At 41.3% G+C, this 12,976-nt stretch overlaps 1 long non-coding RNA gene across 1 annotated transcript; it reads right to left on the minus strand.

Annotated features, from left to right (window-relative positions):
• Positions 1 to 4,052: 4,052 nt before the first annotated feature.
• On the minus strand, positions 4,053 to 11,053 carry LOC308470801. The gene is made up of 3 exons (XR_013982660.1): positions 10,786 to 11,053; positions 7,128 to 7,219; positions 4,053 to 4,699 (listed from the first exon to the last, which is right to left on the minus strand). It is a non-coding gene; the product is annotated as an uncharacterized lncRNA (long non-coding RNA).
• Positions 11,054 to 12,976: the final 1,923 nt, after the last annotated feature.

Raw genomic sequence — 12,976 nt, forward strand, 5'->3', positions numbered from 1 at the left:
TCTACGGCACTAAATAGGTGCTATTTAAACAACTATTAGTTATAACAACTACTCTCCCAGTTTAAAGAAACAAAAAGGCCACAATTAAGGAAAGAGGCTATTTAACGGCTGGTCTGGTTCAGCTGAAATCTCTGCCTTATAGTTGGAGAACCATTACCTTGTCTATGCTCCCGGTCCATCTAGACATCCAAATTGTCCAGAACACACGTTTTTCCTGCAGTAGGGGGCAGCACATCAGTGTCAGCTCCAGGAGACTGAGAAATTTAGTAGGCTACACAAGAAGCAAGCAGAGATTACTTCCCACACAGTCAACACACAAGGCTACGAAGAAGGACTGCTGTGGAGAGGCTATCACTAGGTCCCAAGAGCTCTTATTACTGTTACTATTACTATTACTATTACTATTACTATTAGATTACTATAGGGCCTTCTTACCCATAAGCGCTAGGGGTGCAGGGCACCCAGGCACCAGGCTCTCAGGGGTGCCAGGCCAAGAGTCCGGGGAAGAGCCCGCCCATCAGTCAGAATGCCGCGGCGGGCTCTTCTGCTGCGGGTGGCTCTGCGCCGCGAGTTCGGGAGCAACCAAGCCTGCGAGACGCTGAGGCAGCGGCCAGCTCCGCCCTCCTGTGTGCCTGGGCAACCAGGAAGGGGCGCTGGGCGGATCTTTGCACCCCGGCACCGCATATGCTTAAGACAGCCCTGCATTACTATTACTATTAAATAATAATAACTGATTCGGTGTGGGCGGGGTTATAATGATATACATTTTTGTATTTTTATATTGTGAAACGTCCGATGATCTTTTGATGAAGGATGATATCAAAATTTAATTAATAAATAATAATAATAATAATAATTCCTGCTTGCCAGCCCCGCCCCCCATAAACACACAAATACATACACTAACATCAAATCCCTGTTTCTGCTCTCCCAGTTTTTCCCTTTCCCCTTATGATTGTCTGCAGTCTGCTTCAGTTTTCACAATCCTGAATAATTTTTATGCCATTGAGAAACTTGGCCATGTCGCTGCTTACTCCCGACCTCAGGTTGCTTAGGAATAAAGCGCACCAATACAGATCCTTGAGGGATCCCAGTGCATACTTCCTTCCATTGTGAGAATATGTATTTACTTTCACCTTCTCTTTAATGAATTAGCAGTCAAGAAGGGATCCTGTCCTTTTCTTCCATGGCCACTTAGCTATGTAAGAAGTCCTCTGTCACAGACTTTGTCAGAAGCTGTAAGTGTACTGCAGGGGTTCCCAAACTGGTTCATATGCCACCAGTGTTTCACTAGCTTCCTTCAGAGTGTCTGTAAAAATGCAATTAAAAATCATACAAAATCATACAGATGCTTGTTCACACTCTCCAAAAAATCCAAAGGCTGATAAGGCGGATCTTTCCTTTTGAGAAGCCATGCTGATTCTTAACAAGACTTGTTCTTCTATAAGTTGACCAGTTCCAACTTTAGTCATTATTTCCACCAATTTACTTGGGATATCTGTTACACTCTCTGGTCTGAAATGTCCTTATTATTAAAAATCGGTATTTGGTTTCAATCCAAATATTTACAATTCAAATATTTTAATCATCCAGTAAAGGAAGGCAAATCTTGATAAGAATTTGCATATTGTTTGTTGGTAGATCGACAATTTGATATTACCGTACTTTTCCGTCTATAAGACGGGGTTTTTTACCTTAAAACAACGCTTAAAAATTGGGTTAGTTTTATACATGGGTAGTGCAGAGGGGGAACGGTGGGAATGATTTCTGTCTTGAGTAGTAGATTGTCACTGGTGTTATTGTGGGTGTTGGGCTGCTGCGACAATGTCCGCTTGTGATTGGGCGTTGCTGTGGCAATGTCCGCTTGCGATTGGTTGCTGCTGCGAGATTGTCCGCTGGTGATTGGTCGCTGCTACAACTATGGCTGCTGGTGATTGGGCTCTGCTGCGACAATTGGGTGTGTAATTGGTGACTGCTGGTGTCGATCGGAAATCCGATAGGAGGCTTCTGCGTTGCGTTCAGTCACAAGCGTTTGGAATGTAGGTGAGGTTTTTTGGCATTCCTCCCATTCTGGACTATCTCCCCCCATTTTCTTAATATTGAGTCCTGAAAATTAGGGGGCGTCTTATCCATGGGGATGTCTTATAGACGGAAAAGTACAGTAAACTATTTAAGTATTCTTGAAAACAGTACAGTGGTGCCCCGCAAGACGAATGCCTCGCAAGACGGAAAACCCGCTAGACGAAAGGGTTTTCCGTTTTTGAGTTGCTTCGCAGGACAAATTTCCCTATGGGCTTGCTTCGCAAGACGAAAATGTCTTGCGAGTCTTGAGATTTTTTTTCGCTTCCCCCCCCCTTTTTCTAAGCCGCTAAGCCGCTAATAGCCTTTTAGCAGCTAAGCCGCTAAGCCGCTAAGCCTTTAATAGCCGCTAAACCGCTAATAGCGCTAATCTGCTAAGCCGCTAATAGGGTTGCTTCGCAAGACGAAAAAACCGCTAGACGAAGACACTCGCGGAACGGATTAATTTCGTCTTGCGAGGCACCACTGTATATGTTTACTGTTATGTACTGAAGTTCTCACCCTGGGCCAGCAGGGGGAAACTGTAGATAGTTATGCAAATGAAGGATTGAAAGTGACGTTCAGTGATTGGATAGTTTGTATGCAAATGAAGGATCGAAGGTGACATTCAGTGATTGGATAGTTTTAGAAAGTTGCTACAGTTACGCTGTTCTGGAGCTCTATATAAGCAGGCTGACTGAGCTCTTCAGTTCAGTTCTGTTTCAGCTTACAAATAAAGAGCTGCTTTGGAAGAATCACTGTGTCGTCTGATATGTTCACCCACAACTTAACATTTACAGTGAAGACCAGTGTTCTATGGACCTTCTCGACTGAACTGCAGCAGCAATTCAAACAATGTTGTGGTTCTGTCTTTGAATTAATTGACGCACCTTTCTTCTGTCATGGAAACCTGGGTTCCCAGGTGGCCATTCATCCAGGTCCAGACCTACTTAGGTTCAGAAAGCTCATGGCTTCATGTACAAACACCATTCTGAAGACCTAACCTTATGATTAGGCTGGTATAGATTTGCACTGAAAAAGTAGGATGGAATTAATTCATATTTTTACAGCTCTACATTCCTCTGGTATTGAGCACAAACAGAAGTGTTTCTCCTTTGGGTTCTGATCCTGAATAGGTGCCTTCAAATGCATACCTACTAAATATTTTGGAAAGTCAGTTTGTTCTGTATAGGTTCAGTCACCTCTCAAGATATCATCACCAAACTCAGCATGAGGGTTCCCAAGGTGCTTGTCAACATTTAAACAACAGGCTCCATTTTGAATCAAGATGGTGGAACAAAATGTGACTTTGGTGTGATTTCACCCTTTTGGGGGCACAACAGGTCTAAACTACACCAATTTGGACAGCTCTGGGCATCCTGCTCAGTTTGGCAGGATGGTTCTAACCTGCACTGATTTGGATATCTCTCAAGATATTGTCACAAAACCTCGCTTGAGTGTTCCCAAGGTAGAGGTCTTTGCTACATTTGGATGCTAGGCGCCATTCTGTATCAAGATGGTGGGCGAAATTAAATTAATTAAACCTTAGTTCCCTCCCCTACAGAAAAAGAATTGATTCAGGACTGAGTCAGTTGTTCCCTGGATCGGATCAGAGCCCTGGGTTTGGTGTTTATATGTGTGTGCACACACAGCGCCCAATCTATTTAAAAATCACAAACATTTTTCAGTTTCTTCAAATTCCTGAACAGCCCCAGCTAATCTCTGCTAGTATATGGACATTTCAAGTGACATACCCATATTTAAAATAGAAGTGAGAAAGCTTCTTTTTCATTATGAAAAAGATTGTTTGCTTCTGATTTTCCTCTTGCTTTTGTTGTATACGACTATTTTATTTTGGTGATAAAATCCTACAGGTTACAGGACCATTTGTTTTCCTTGTGCTTTGAGTTCTCAGTGTGACACATGTCTACCATTCTAGAGGACTCCACAATTATGTTGCAGCTTTTGACACAGCTGGCTGGAGTAATTAGATCAGTGTTTTTCAACCACTGTTCCGCGGCACACTAGTGTGCCGCGAGATGTTGCCTGGTATGCCGTGGGGAAAATTGAAAAATTCGAAAGATTAAAAAAAAAAATGTCAAATTTTCGCCCACTAGGCGGGCGCCGGACTGTGTCCACCCTATTTTCCATCCATCCTGGGTGGGGATCAGATTGGATGGGAGCGGATGAGAGCGGACAGGCGGTCCGCTCTCATCCGATTCCCCATAGAGAGCAGCGGGGCTCTGACATCTCCCTCTCCGCACAAAGTGCAGAGACGGAGCTGTCATCCGCCGGCTCAGCGGGGATCAGCGGGGATCAGCGGATCGATCCCCGCTGAGCAGAGAACGGTCCGCAACGTTTTTGTTTGCCATTAAAGAAAAAAATATTAAACCATGCTTGAATGTCGGAACTGGTTACTAAAATTTTTGAATCCCACCACTGATGTTAAGGACTATAAATAGCTCCGGTGTCACTGTTACACGGACAGGAGGAGACATTGCAGTAGATCGCCGATGAGCAGAAGAGCGCCAATGGATCTGGATTTGGAGGAAACATGAGCAGAAGAGCAGAAGAGCGCTGACTGATGGATCTGGATGGAGACATGCGCAGAAGAGTGCTGAGTGTGACGGACAGCGGCTATCTGGAGGAGACAAGCCAGTAAGTACTGAGTGACAGTGAAATACTGCAGTGATGGACAAGTTTTTGAAAAGGAAAGAACTGGACTCTGAACAAAATTTGGAGCCAGATGAGAGCCCAAGTATGAGTGGCGATCAAAAGAAAGCAAAGATGGTTAGCTCAAGCAAATTCTCTGGCACAAGGCAATATAGCGAAAGCTATATTTCATTTGGATTTACTTTCACCGGAGATGGAAACAAACCAACTCCACTGTGCGTGGTGTGTGGTGAAAAGCTAGCTAACAGTGCTATGGTCCCAAGCAAACTTAAACACCATCTCCAAACGAAACACCCTTCGCTTCAAAACAAGAATGCGGACTATTTTGTTCGCCTGCGTGAAAACACGGAGAAACAGGCAACTTTCATGAGAAAAACCACAAAGGTAAATGAAAGAGCTCTTAAAGCTAGCTATCAAGTTGCTGAACTTATAGCCAAGTCAAAAAAAAAATTCCTTCCTGTAGCACCTTAAAGACCAACTAAGTTAGTTCTTGGTATAAGCTTTCGTGTGCATGCACACTTCTTCAGATACACAGCTTTTCGTGCATGCACACGAAAGCTTATACCAAGAACTAACTTAGTTGGTCTTTAAGGTGCTACAGGAAGGAATTTTTTTATTTCGACTATGGCAGACCAACACGGCTACCCATCTGTAACTGGAACCAAGTCAAAAAAGTCGCACACTGTGGCAGAGACATTAATACTTCCCGCCTGCAAAGCTATTGTAGAGGAGATGCTTGGACCTGAAGCAGCTAAGGAAATAGCCAAAGTCCTTCTCTCAGACAACACAATTTCCAGACGTATTAATGACATGTCTGCAGACATCGAAAATGTGGTTTTGGAAAAGATCCGTATCAGTGAGAAATTTGCATTGCAACTTGATGAGTCTACTGATATCAGTGGACATGCTCAACTCTTGGCCAATGTGCGTTTTGTTGATGGTGATGCAATTAGAGAAAACTTCTTTTTTTGCAAGGCATTGCCAGAAAAAACAACAGGAAAAGAAATTTTTTGGGTCACATCAGAATGCCTTGAACAAGGAGGACTTAAGTGGGAAAACTGCACAAGTGTCTGCACCGATGGAGCTGCAGCCATGGTCGGGTGCACCAAAGGCTTTGTAAGCAGAGTGAAGGAAAGAAATCCAGATGTGATTGTTACGCACTGTTTTTTACACAGTGAGGCCCTCGTAGCCAAGACTTTACCAGCAGACCTAGTTCATGTGTTGGATGATGTTGTGCGCATGGTAAACTTTGTAAAGTCACGACCCATGAAAAGTCGCATATTTGCAGCTTTGTGTGAGGAGATGGGAGCGAAGCATAAAACCTTGCTGTTTCATACGGAGGCCCGGTGGTTGTCGCGTGGCAAGGTCTTGGTTCGTGTGTATGAGCTGCGGGAGGAACTTAAAGTGTTTCTGACAAATGAGAGGTCAGATTACGCAAAGCTGCTTGCAAGTGATGAGTGGTGTGCAAGGCTGGCATACCTGGCAGATATATTTCATCATCTGAATGAACTGAACACACGAATGCAAGGCCGAAATGAAAACCTGCTTACAAGTACAGATAAAATAAATGGATTCCGTTCAAAGGTGCAACTCTGGCATCAACACGTGGAAAGTGGCAATCTTGAAATGTTCACACTCACCAAGCAATGGCAAGGTGTTCACACTGCTGCACTGTGTGAGATAATAGTTAAACATTTAAAAACTCTCAAGGAGAAGTTGTCATTTTATTTCTCTTCAGTCTCCACTGAATGCCTTGACTGGGTTAGGGACCCTTATAGCTCAGCATCAGTTGGTGGAAAGGACATGACTTTACAGGAGCAGGAGGAACTAACTGAACTGAGACAAAATCGTGGTTTCAAGCTAAGATTTGCTGATCTACCTTTGGACAGTTTTTGGTTGGATACTGCCAAGGAGTTCCCCCTTCTGGGAAACAAAGCTATTTTGACATTGCTCCCATTTCCCACTACATATCTGTGTGAGATGAGCTTTTCAAGCATGATTGCTATAAAAACTAAATACAGAGAGAGACTGAGAGCTGTTGACGAAGAGCTACGTGTGTGTCTTTCTTCGATTCCAGCCAGAATATCAGCTTTGTGTTCAGCCAAACAGGCCCAGGTTGCGCACTGAATAAAGTATTTTATAATTTTTCATATTTCTGTTTACTTACTATTTCATAATAAAGTAATTATAAAATACTTTCTTTGTGTTTATTTGATTCCTATTCAAGAGAATTACTTTATATATAGTCAATAAAGCACAGAGTTAAATTTTTTAACATTTTCTAATGGTGGTGTGCCTCGTGATTTTTTTCCATGAAACAAGTGTGCCTTTGCCCAAAAAAGGTTGAAAAACACTGAATTAGATCATCCTCATCAGCAAAAGGGAGTGTCATGTACCTGATGTCAACAGGTGATGAGAGGAGGCAGCTTATGACTTTCATTCAATCCTGCCCCACAAACCCTTGCTTGCTGAAGTCCTATGCGCAGCTCTGAAAAAATCCAAAATGGGGAGAGGAAGAGAGGAAGGAAGGAAGGAAAGTAGGTAGGTTGCAGTGGAAAACAGGTTATCTAATTTCCAATACACCTGCTGCACACAAACCAATTTTCAAGTCAGTGAAAACACAGCATTCAGCATAACTTGTCTAAAATGCTTTTAAACATATAAAAAATGTGGTTTTAAAACATGTGAAATTATATTTTATTTCCCCTTGGGTTTGTTTGCCTGGGGGATTATAACTGTTTGCTATTAAAGACAAATCCCATAATCCAAAAATAAAACCACATGCTACTGTCTTACAGTGAACTGATTTGACCCACTCATGGCAAACTGCTTTTTAGAAATAGAGAAAACAAACTAAATCCCCAGGCATACAGAAAAGCCATTTTATTCTCTTCAGCAACAAGTGTGTTTCCCTCCTGAAAGAGAGCTATTCTTGAAGGTGCTTTTTCCACAAATGCATCCAAAATAATTTAAAACGAAGCTATAGATTACATGCTCCTTCTCCTGATCCCATTTGTCAGCAATCAATTTGGCCACTTCATTAAGAAGACTTGTCTCATTATATTAGGTACAGCATAAGGAAACAGAAAAAAACACAATTTCTGTGTCACAACAAAAGGCTTCCTTTATGGAACCAGTGAACTACATAGCATCTTTTGCAGATCACTTGCTCCCCCTACTGTCATGAGAGAAGTGCAATTCCATTATGTTTATTGTTACTTCTTACTTCTTCTCTCAACTTGCAATAAAAGTGCACTTCATAAACTCAAGGTCTTGTCCACATGACCTGTAAGGATCAATGTTTCCACTGTTGGTTTTGAAAATGGCAAAATATTCTGACTGAATAATTTTGGGTCTTAGATACAACAGATATTCATCTCAGCCAAATCAGAAAGTACAAACAGAATTCACTGAAATAAATTCAGATATTGCAAAGAATGTCGAGAGTTCTGTGAGGTAATCTCCACCCGACTTGTATCCATGTTCCACTGAGCCCTCAGCCATTTCAGAACCATAACAATAATATGGGTTGCAATCTAGATGAAACTAGATTACAAATTGTGTATCTTTATTTTCTTTCTTCTCCCATACATTGTCAGCCCACATAGAGAAGCAGATGTTCTGATGGACTGTAAAAATGTGGTGCGACAGATCCTGTGGAAGGAGCCCCCCAAGCCATCACAAGCCCAGGTTTAAGAGGTTTGATGGGGTTAAGAATTATAATACAAACCTGGCAACCCTTTTCCTTTCTCCAGCCCCTCAGAATAACTGGAACAGTTTTCTCCTCTTCCTCTTCCAGTTGTATTTATTTGTGGAGGTTATTTTGGAGTTTCTATGTTGACACCCCACCTCTTCACTTGGGGATCTGAAATGATGCCACAGTCCAACTATTGTTCTTTATATAGATTTTGATTTGCCTGCCCTTCATAGGACATGGCAAAAAATATCCATTCTGTGTATTGGGAAGGTCTGGTTCTAGTCTAAGTGTGCATTCATACATGGTATTTATTGTGTTTTCCTAACTATAACGCTGGTGCTTCTGTCCTGGTTTTCTAATGTTGCTTTTGTGCTGCATTACTTTGCCATTAAGCTTACTGGGTAACCTTGGGCTGGTCACGGCCTCCAAGCCTTATCTACTTCACACGCTTGTTGTGGGGATTAAATGAAGAGCAGGAGAACCTTGAGCTCCTTGGAGACAAAGGTGGGATATAAATGCCATAAAAAAAGGATTGCCGTACTTTCTCTAGAATAGGTTTACTGAAGGGTCGATGCCCTAAGAATCCCAATCTGCAGCCTGCCTTTAAAGATGAAGAACCTTTCAAGTGTTTGTCCAAACACTGCAAGAGTCATGTTGTGGAAAAATTAGCATATACAGTGGTACCTCTGGTTCTGAACTTAATTCGTTCCGGAGGTCCGTTCTTAACCTGAAACCATTCTTAACCTGAGGTACTACTTTAGCTAACTGGGCCTCCCGCTGCCACCACCGCAAGGTTTCTGTTCTCATCCTGAGGTAAAGTTCTTAACCTGAGGTACTACTTTCGTGTTAGTGGAGTCTGTAACCCGAAGTGTTTGTAACCCGAAGTACCACTGTATTCATTTCCAGTAAAGAAACTTGAGCATGGTACCCATTGGGGCAGGGCTTGGGATAGCTTCATTAACTACAAACCCCCATATTTGGTATTCCTTCCAAACCATTGCCAATTACACAGTTTGGAGGGGGGCACTGCAAAACACCCCCATCGTTCAGCCCAGACACTGAGGTCCCGCTCCGAGGGCCTTCTGGTGGTTCCCTCACTGCGAGAAGTGAGGTTACAGGGAAACCCAGCCAGATGGGCAGGGTATAAATAATAAATTATTATTATTACATTATTATATAACCAGGCAGAGGGCCTTCTCGGTAGTGGTGCCTGCCCTGTGGAACGCCCTCCCACCAGATGTCAAGAAAATAAACAACTATCTGACTTTTAGAAGGCATCTGAAGGCAGTTTTTTTATGTTTGATGTTGTATCGCTTTTTTATTATTACTAATATTCTGCTGGGAGCCACCCAGTGTGGCTGGGGAAATCCAGCCAGATGGGTGGAGTATAAATATATTATTATTATTATTATTATTATTATTATTATTATTATTAACATAAAGTTTTCACTGCAAAACTATTGCAAAACTTTGGCACCAGTTTGGAGGGCATCCCAAATTTTGGGGTTCATAATTAATGAAGCTGCTTGAGAACAGCAGTGGCTACCTGTTCTAGCTTCTTCTTGCTCGGGGTTGCCCCACTCATGGAAAACAGCTGAGCCAGACACACATTAAGGAAGAGCAAACTGTACTGGAAGAAACTAAAGGGAACCATGTTGTAAATGATTTGCCATTAGCCTTTTACAAGCTTTCATTTTGTGTTTGCAATTAATTCATTAGCTGTAAAAGAACAGCAGTGAAACATGTTAAAGCCCATATTGTAAAAAAAATCCTTGTAAAAGCAAAGATGCCAAACTATTTTTAGCATTTTAATGGCTGAAGATAATTTTTTGTACAAAGGTCTTGCATGCCCATTAGAAAGGCATCTGCACTGACAGCTTGAAGAATCATTCACACAATAAAAAAAAAGAAGAGTTCATCAAGATTCAAAAAAGTACGCTTCTGTTAAAGTGAATAAAAATTTTAAAAAGCAACAATAAGGAACTAGAAAAACATTTCATATGGAGAAATGCATCAAACAGAGTGTTTTCATAGCTCATTTTTATTCTATTTGCAGGTTTCATCTGTAAGCCCCAAATCCACAGAAACAAACACTTAATTCTCATGGGAAACCGCACTAAAATCAGTGGAAAAAAGTATATTATTTTAGTTGCACTGGGGGCCTTGTTTTATGTCATGTTATATATGTTGATGAACAGTCTCCTATAGGGGCTGAAATGCAGTTTGATCTGTTTGTACAACCAGGAACTTCCTTTAGGTACAAAATGATGCATCAGTGATATTGCCAGCTAAAATGCACTGACTGTTGCTATGGAGGCAAGAATGAGCAAATTAATAATAAAAAATGTGTGCCTTACCATAAAATCTTGCAAATCTCACACTTCAAACCCCATGATAAAAGAAGTCAGTCTCAAAACTCTTAACCGGTTTCACTGGTAAAAAAAGAAAAACTGTTATTCATGCTTCAAAGAAACAGACTGCCATCCTAATCCTAAGCATTTGCATGATAATTATTTGCCTGCAATGTCAGTGCAACGTCTCTGCAATATCATCATAGCATCATAGCTTGTTACTTGCATTGCAAAGGCACAGCAGTTAGTATGCCTCAGCCTAAGCACTTATCTGCTAACACAGCAAGTCTCAAAATTGGGCTGCAAATTATTCCAAACACACAAACTCCTTATGCTATACAGACATCCTGTACTATTTGTGGACATACAGATCATTTGGAAGTGTAAATAATAATTTAAAAAACCTACATGACTATGGGGAGGGGTTTTCAAACACAACTAGAGAGGGACTACTTTCCATTAAAATTTAATATAAGTCAAGCACCTTTATGCTATCTTTTCCCTGGTAAATGTACCTCTAGGTAAGTAATGAAATATTTAAACACCAAAAGACATGTCTGATTTTTTATTTATTGTAAGAATATAATGAGTGAAGAGGTTTTTGTTGTTGTTGTTTTTACAATTATGTAGGAGGATTTTAACTGTATTTATTTATTTATTATATAGCTACCTCAAGGGACAGAAGGAGATTGACAAATGATTCCTGGGTGATCTCCCATCGGAGCAGTTTCATGGGGCCAGGTGCTTAGCCTCAACAATTAACCTGTTTCATGTACTTCAGATCATTCTTTGAACTTATTAACAGGAGATCTATTCTATTATACATATTGAAGCCAGCTGCTAGCCAGCCTGCACACTGACTCCTAGAGGAAACACCATTCCTACCCAGCAGTTCCATGATCCAGTAGTCACAGCGATGAACAAAAGCCTCAATGCATGTAGGCAAACCTCAGTCCCTGGAATTAGGTCTAGATGGTGTGGGACTTCCTGCTATGCAAATACACAATGATCTTTCTCTGCTGGGATATGTGGGACGATGATCAGATGGAGAAGACAGCAGCAGGGAAGGCTCAGAAAGGAGAGTTCCCTCCTTGAAACCACCCAAAGCAGGCAGAGCCTGCACCAGGCTAGTAAAAAGTCAAGCACCTGCAAGGTGAGTTTTGAGCCCCACATAATACTGTTCCTTGCCAAAGTATATTGACGTGTGATGTATCTTGAGGCCCTGGTGCATTCACTTTAACAAATATGAAGGACTGACAACAGGTTGACCATGGGATACTTCTGTGACACTTTTTCTTCTCTGGTCAAGCACCGGGAACATTCAGCAGTTGCTACCGTTCTCCAGCCTGGCCCACGTTATCCCTGCTCTAGCAAACTTCCACATTCCACAATGCATCGTAAGTGGAACTGCCTTTGAAGACTTTTGGAAACTTTGGTTAGGATAAATACAGCTGCCAGATTACCAGCTGGGACCAGTCTTTGAGAACACGTCATCCTGGTGCTTCAAGAGCTTCAGTGGCTCCTGATGTTACTGAACACAACTCAAAACAGTTCATGCTTACCTTTAAGATCCTGTATGCCTTTGGGCCCAAGGAGCTGAGAAAGGAATGTCTTCTTCCAATGCTGTGTTCACATCTGTCTGCGGACTGAGACCTTTAGAGATCTCCTCCAGGCATTGCTGCTATCTGAACTAGAAAAGGGGCCTTCTTAGTGATGACCTCCCTATGGAATTTGTTCTTCAGGGATACTCACCAAGTTGATAACTTTTTGTTTACCAGGCATTTAAACATTTGTTGAGCTTTTAACACGTTCTGAGTTTTTAATGCTCCTAATTTGCTTTCCTGGTTGGTTGGTTTCAATCTTTTTATGATTATATCACCATTGTATTCTATTCTTTTGTAAGCCCCCTGGAAATACTTATTGAATAACAACATAGAAGCCCATTCAATAGAATATATATATATATATATATATATATATATATATATATATATAATATTAATGCTTTTTATTTTTATTACTTAAGTAGTTCTGTATTAAAATGCAAATGAAAACAATATGCTCATATTGATAAAATTAAAACTATATCTAACCCTATCTATTTTTCTATCTCTATATCTTTCTTTCTTTCAAATTATTTTTATTGAAGATTTTTTTGGTAACAAAAGTACATACAGTGGCTCTGCTTTCAAAGAAT

Source organism: Podarcis pityusensis, assembly GCF_964106645.2.
Source record: "Podarcis pityusensis genome assembly, chromosome: 2".
Taxonomy (NCBI): domain Eukaryota; kingdom Metazoa; phylum Chordata; class Lepidosauria; order Squamata; family Lacertidae; genus Podarcis; species Podarcis pityusensis.